Raw genomic sequence first — 7801 nt, forward strand, 5'->3', positions numbered from 1 at the left:
AAGGGTCATAATATAATCAGAGCCGACATAACAATAATAATGTAAGGACACAACAATAACAATAGTGGGCTTTTATGGGGCATAATAATAACAATATGGAGACTACATTGGCACATCAATATAATAAGGGTGTTTCACTAATAATAATAGGGGTTACACTAGTAGTATAGGGACCTAACATGCCCCTCTCCTTCAAAAAGTGTTGTCCTCAACGCTTGAGTACTTCTGGATGCTTCTGTATAAAATTATCATCCTTCCACGTGGAATATTTAGTGGGTAAGTTCTTCCACTTGATGAGATACTCTGAAATTGATCGATTTTGTAGCTGTCGATTTCTCGGTTCTGTGACTGCTTCAGGTTCCAATATGGTTTTTCTTTCCTTGTCAAGTTCTGGCAATATTGTTTGAATTGGGATCTTCTGCAATTTTTGAATGAGTTCCCACCCTTCTTCGTCATTCTTCCATTCATCCCTTGCTTTTTTTATCAGATTTGGTTGGATAATTATACCAACCTCTAACATTTCTGTGACCATACGTTCAATCTCACTCCTTCGGGCATATGGATATCTGTAAGGCCTGATGTTTGGAGGAACACTTCCTGGAATCAAATGAATAGCATAATCATGATCATGAATAGGTGGGAGGCTTTTGGGAGTCTCAAATACCTTGGAATGATTGTCCAGGACTTTTTGGAGATCTAGAGAAATAGATGATTTCGATGTGGGAACGTCTAGTGAACATAATTGTTCAATTATGCCTCTTTGTTCTTTCTTTAGAAGCTTTTTCATTCCGCTATAGCTGATTATGTTTCCCGGTTTCCCTGGGATACCCTTAATTCAACTTCCTTTCCTTCCGAAGAAAATTTCATGAAAAGCTATTCAAAATTAAAAGCTATTGTACCCAAGGATTGTAGCCATTGGACTCCTAGTACAACATCAGCACCACCCATTGGAATGGAAAGCATTGGGCTATTCAATACATATTCTCCCATGGATAGCTTGATATTATGACACTTTCAAGAGAAATTTATGGTTCCTCCACTTGCAACCATCACTTGACACTCCGGTGCTGGATATAGGAAGAAATTCAATTCCTTGGCTATCTTACAATCAATAAAATTATGGTCACTACTCGAATCAATCAACACTATTACCATTTTCTTCTTGATATGTCCTTCTATGTTGATAGTTTGAGGAGTAGTAATTCCAGCCAATGCATTACAAGATATTTTCGGATTCATTTCTTAATGCTCAATGTGATCTTTCGCTTCTTGAACCCTTTTCTTCTATATATGTCCTTCTATCTTGAGAGTTTGAGGAGTGGTAATTCTTGCCAATGCTTTACAAGATATGGTTAGATTCATTTCCTTTCTCTAGCATTGGTTCTCGATTTATATCCTCTTCTTTTGTTGTTTCTTGATAATTTTCTTCCTCCTCTTCACAATCTATGTAAAATAATTTCTTCTCAGCACACTTATGACCTTTAATGTATTTGTTATCACAATTGTAACATAGCCCTTTTCTCTTTTTTCTTCCAATTTTTGTGGTGTCAACCTTGTAGGCTGTAGAAGGCTAAGAGAAACAACACTTCCATCTTTATATTTGTGAGGGGTAGACTTCATTGTTTCCATAATTTTGCTTTCCACTTTTCTTTCCAACCTATATGCCTTCTACAATGAATAAGGTTCCGAAAGGCGAACCTCATGTTGGATATTATCTTTTAAAGTCCCTATGAAGACATCAATCCTATGCTTCTCTGGAATAACATTTACCCTTATATTCATATTTTGAAAGTCCTCAATGTGCTCTTCCATTCAACCCTTTTGTTTGATATTTATTAATTGGCTAAAGAAGGTGTTTCTCTTTGTATCCTCATAATGTGCTATCATTTCCTCTATGAAAATTGACCACGTGATAAGTGGTTTACGAGAACAAAGCCCTTTATACCATAAAAATTGATTCAGTTCTAAATATAAAGATGCCATACGTACTTTTTGTAACAGTTTCACCTCATGTAGATCAAAATATTGCTCCATATTAGTATCCAATTTACCGGATCTTTGCCATCAAACTTCTTCATATCGCCTTTTCTTGATTTTAGGAGCTCGATCTTGAAACGAATGTAACTCTGTAATTGCATATCTTTAAGTTTTGAAATTTTGTCCTATCATAGCCGTATGAGTCATATTTTAACCCTACAAATATGATCACAATTGGATTCCCGAAGAAAGAGTTATGCCCAATCTCCCACGATGACCTTATTATAGACTGGCTCAGTAGAGCAAACTTGTATGATATGCCACATGTCATTGTTTCAACCTTAGGTTCTAAAACTGATACCCAACAACCTACAATCTGTCTTCTTTCTGCCACATTTTACAAAATGTGAATTAGATGCTCTGATAGAGAGTTATAACAATTTTTCCAAGGTCACCTGTTTGGGATGTAATTAGGGGGTCTACAAAAACCCTAAATGTCTTGGACCGTATCTCCGAAAATATCGTGAAGAAAAATATGAAATTTGGGCTTGAGCATCATCCTGATTTCATCTCAAATGGGTTTTAATTTCAGAACCTAAAACTTCGTAGAAAACAAATTATAGTGAATATTACACAATGACCTGTTTGACATGGAATTTTGGAGCTTGCAAAAACCTTAACTGCCTCAAGTCATATCTCTGAAAATATAGCGAGACAAGATCTAAAATTTAGACCCAAGATTCAAAACGATTTCCTCTTAAATGGTTTTTTTTTTATCTTCTGAAACATCATCGAAAAAAGGTTCTAGCGAAACTTCCACGAAGGCCTGTTTGGAGCAGCGAATCCCTAGAATCCAAAGCTCTGATACCAAATGTTATGTAACCAGCTCACAAAATAGAAGAAAAGATAGATGAACACCTTCAAAATAAGCCTCTTTGAGGGGCAAACCTCCTTTACATTACAAAAATGAACAATTCTTGGATTATACAAATGACAAGACCTCCTTTCTATATATAGGAGTCTAAAGGTCATAATATAATCAAAGCTAACATAACAATAACAATGTAAAGGCACAACAATAACAATAGTGGGCTTCTATGGGGCACAATAATAACAATATGGAGACTACATGGGCACAAAAATATAATAAGGGGGTTGCACTAATAACAATAGGGGTTACACTAGTAGTATAGGGACCTAACAATGAACTTTTATGACTATCAAGGGGAGGGTTGTTATCATAGCAGTGCAACCCTAATTCTTGCATGTGTGAGAGGTACCCTAGAGAATTAGGGTTCTTTCCCTTTTCTAGATAGATAGGCTTCTTTTCTTGTCTTGGGAGGCCTTGTAGGCCTTGTTTCAAATCTAAACAACACAAAATTATGGATTGCTTGTCCCTATTGTCATATCTGCAGATTTTTCCTCCTTCTCCTCGCACGTGCGACTATTTTCTAGCCCTAGAAACAATCCCCTACCTTCGTTGTTCTTCCTCCTTATTTCGCTGCCCTTGTTGACCCTTTACTTCGTCTTCCTTCATTCCTCTTTTTCCTCCTTTCCTTTTCGGATTTCAGAGCTGATTGAATGAGTTATAGAGGAGTGGACATCCTCTATAAATAGAGGATTGTCCCTCCATTTAGGCCGACTTGTCATTTGTTTGCAAGCCAACTTGAAGAGTATACTTCAGATGGTTTCTTTGGTGGTATTTCATGCTTGAAGGAGCTTATTGATGGTACCTTAGCATAGGAGGAGACTTGACTTTTCTTGGAGGTATTCTCTTGACTTTAATGCATATTTATACAAGGTGTAACATGCCCTTAAGGTCTTCAACCTTTTTCTTTTGACTATTTGACTCACCTATATCGCTTTAACTAGTGCTAAAAGTGCTAAACCTATTTGAATGAGCAAGAAACTCATTGATATATATCATAAAAATAATATTTCTTTTCTTGAATAAATACAAATATCAAAAGTACATTTATGAAGACCGAATGTAGTTACATTTCCTTCAACGCATGAGACAAGTATTCCATGTTGAATGACAAGAAAACATTATCGTGGGAATCACTTGTGGTATAATAATGTCTATGGAAATTGGAAAAGGCATTAGAAAAGGAAAAGAGGCAATAAATGGCATTTAATTATGAAAATAAAGGAAAATAGAAGAAAAAGAAAGTGAAGAGATAAAAATTCGCATGCAAGGGAAATTAGAGGGAAAATGAAGAAAAATGAGACATCAATAATACAAAGGCATCAAAGAAATAATTGGTAGCTTTTGTCAGTTTAGCATTTGACTCTCTTACACTTTTGCACACTTAGAGCATTCTTGGAACACACTAGAATTCAAATGGATTTAGAAGAAGACAAGCAAGAAAGAAAAGGACAAGTAAAGGAAAACAAGGAAGTGCAAGAGGATAGTTGGATAAGTAGCTACAATAAGCTTACCTTGCAACTAACATGTTGCATGTGTGATCTCCTTGCTAGTTTTTGGATGCATGGTATATGCATGTGATTTCTTAGTTATGTGTTGTCATTAGCATGGAGATTTTCCTCGATTGAAAGTGGTTTCAACCTTCCCTTTCCATTTCATAGATAACCATGGTGTAGTGGATTCCCATTTGGTTTTCTAATGGGTTCTTAGGTTCCTTATGGTAGTGGTTTGGAACAAATTCTCTAGATCCTTAAAACATCTTGGGTTCCCTGGAGGTTGTGGGTTGAGTTACTAGAACCTGGAGCCTATAGGTTGGGACAAACTCTCTAGAGCCCTAAAGCAGCTTGGGTTCCCTGGAGGCTGTGCGTTGAGTTACTAGTTCTTGGAGTCCTGGACAGCTTGGATAGAGACCAATATGGTTTGGTATTAGTGATTTCTAGACTGGTTAGGTGAAATCACTATGGTTGAGGGTTGAGGTGGTGTGGCCTCTGGAATCCCTGGTTGGTTTTTATTTTGGTTTAACCCATATGATCCCACATTCATGCTTGGAATATCACATGGGGCTGATTAGTTGAAAGAGAGATTTGGTTCATGCCAATCTATGGTTGGCTGGTACGTGAAAGTCTTTGACTTGGTTGGCACTTTCATATGTTCATATGAGATATTTTTCTATTGTGATCTATGACCACTTGTATTGGTTATTATGGTGATCTTATGGCTGATTTGTTATAGTTTCTATTGTGGATATATGTTCTTTATATGCCTATTTTTATGATGTGCTTTAGCTATGACTCTTCTTCATGATTTGATAAGTTACTAGTTGGTTAATGAATGCATGGGCTAACAAGTGTTATTGCAGCTAGCGTGAGAGGGAATTGATCCTTCTTAGTGAATTTTAGGTGAAGTTTAGAAGTTTATGATTAGATATGTATTGATGACTTGTAACTTATATGTTCAGTATTTGTTTGACAAAATTTCTATCTAGTATTGGGCATGTCTAGGTCAAGATTGTGTTCAAGTTTTGAACGGTTAGCCTTTTTATTATGTTATTTACGTTTCTTGGAACTTACAGGTGATTCTAGGTAGTGGTTTGGAGGCTTTCCTAAAAAAGTAGCATAGATCTCATGACCATATGAACTGAACTAAGGAATTTGAGTCACAACTACATTTAGAAAAGCTTACAGGTGCGATTAGAGCCTCCCAATCGCATGCACAAAGTGTCAAGGGTGGTTTGGGAAGTTTCTCTTATGAAAAGGAGTTCTAGCTCAGGGATAAATCACCCGGGGTGGTTTGCAGGCTCTTGAGTGGTTTGTAGTCCATGAGGGATGGTTACAAGTTGTGGTTAATGGACCCCACTTCCATAACTAGAACTTGGAGGTCAGGTGATATCATAGTGACACAACTCATGTTTGCCTTGGAGAGCTTGTCAAAGTGGGTAAACGTGGGAGGAGGCATTACACTCCTAACCTCATAAACATTAGCAGACACCAGCCATTTCATGATATCTTTAGCTCTCCTCCACCTATCACATACGTTAAATACACTAAAAGCTACTATACAAACTCAAAATTCTTGATATTTTCTAGCTGATGGTGCCTCTTTAATGTCTCCAGCACTTGCGCCAAATGTGATATGTGCTCCTCTGAGCTAGCAATGTATATTAGTATATCATATGAATATACATTAATAAATAAATCTATAAAAGGGTGCAATACATCAGTCATTAATCTCATAAATGTAGTTGGTGCATTTCATAAGCCAAATGGCATGACTAGCCACTCATAGAAACCTTTCTTGGTTTTGGAGGCGGTCATCTAGGTATCTTCTTCTCTTACTCAAAATTGGTGATATCAATACTTTAATTCGAGCTTGGTGAATTATTTTTTCTTGCTACAAGTAATCCTACAAATCATCTATCCTTGGTAGGGGGTACCTATTTTTCTTCAAGCCTATTTTTTCCAGGTATTGTGCCTATACACAAGCCTCATCATCTAATCTAGGCTTGAACAACATCACTTTCTCCCACATATGGTGGTGTAGACCCCTGAAATATTTGAGTACATTTGGTTTCTTTAGGGAAACAACCAACATTATGGCCATATTTCTAAACTATGAGGTGTACTCTGGCATGTTGTTCCCCTTCTTTTTCCTGAAGTAGTGCCACTGGATCCACTGGTCCTGTTCATACCCAATAGGGTAAAACTATGATTTATGGGGGTTTTGAAGTCATCCCACTTTGTCACTGGAGGTTCTCCTTCCAAACTCAAGGTCTTCGTTTGGCTTTCCCACCAAGCCAGGGAATGGCCCTCTAATTTTAGCCACACAAATGAAATATTTTGTTCTTCCTCAATTTTATGGAGACTAACTTCTAGTTGTTGCAACTAGTGATCTAGCTTCAAATAATCAATATTTCCATGGTATGGTTTGATATTGACCTTTTCTTACTTGAACAGGTATTTTGACTAATTCATGGAACTTGAACTGGTTTTATATTTTTTGGGTCCTTTCTTTGACAGGTTTTTTGTTTCTTCTCGATCTCTTGATCTCCATTTTGATCTATCCCCTGCATTAGAAACCCCATTTTCTTTGAATATCCCAAGCATATGACTCAAGGCCTTCATGAGGGTATTTACATTATGATTTATATTTGTGACTTGTTGTTCCAATCGTGAAAACATCTCCTTTGCAAGATCACAAGGGTTATTAAAAAATTTGTTGTCCATGATTAGAGTTTTTGACTTTTGACCCAGTCAGTTTAGATACCCTATGAATCTCCCCAATATACCCAAAGAAACTTGCTTTAATAGAAATATTATGTTCAAACTACCATGGATATTCCACTAGATAGTTCATCACAACAAATATGATAAAATTGTATTTAAAATATGAAATTCTATACTATTATAGTTTTATTTCTCTTTATATCTATAGATTTGTAGATTAGTGTTAATAGTGTATGCACATGAATTAAAATTATGCAGAAAATGGAGAAAAACAAAATAAAATCCCACACACACATTTGACACAAGATATGACTTGGGAAACCCTTTTTGGAGGAAAACTTAGCTTGAAGGTGAGGTCGCTTTGCTCTCTTTCTCTGAATGGAAATATTGTTGCGAGTACAAAGAAGTATGTTTTGTGGCCTGTGGGCTAATATAATGCACAAATATTCTATGTGTGATTTATCTCTTATCCCTCTTAGATATTTTTGCTCATTTATTGAACAGATTCACTCGAAATAATGGAACCCCTTTTACTCCTATGGGTCTAGCTATAACACAACCCAATAGCCTACTGATGGTTAGGTTTGACTATCTCAACTCTTAATCATAGTTACAATATAGACTCTTCTAGAGTCTTATTCATAATAATCATGTGGATAGCCCCTTTTCCGTT

This window comes from Pinus tabuliformis, chromosome 9 (assembly GCF_031772625.1).
Source record: "Pinus tabuliformis cultivar Carrire ecotype Pingquan chromosome 9, CPIR1, whole genome shotgun sequence".
NCBI classification, from domain to species: domain Eukaryota; kingdom Viridiplantae; phylum Streptophyta; class Pinopsida; order Pinales; family Pinaceae; genus Pinus; species Pinus tabuliformis.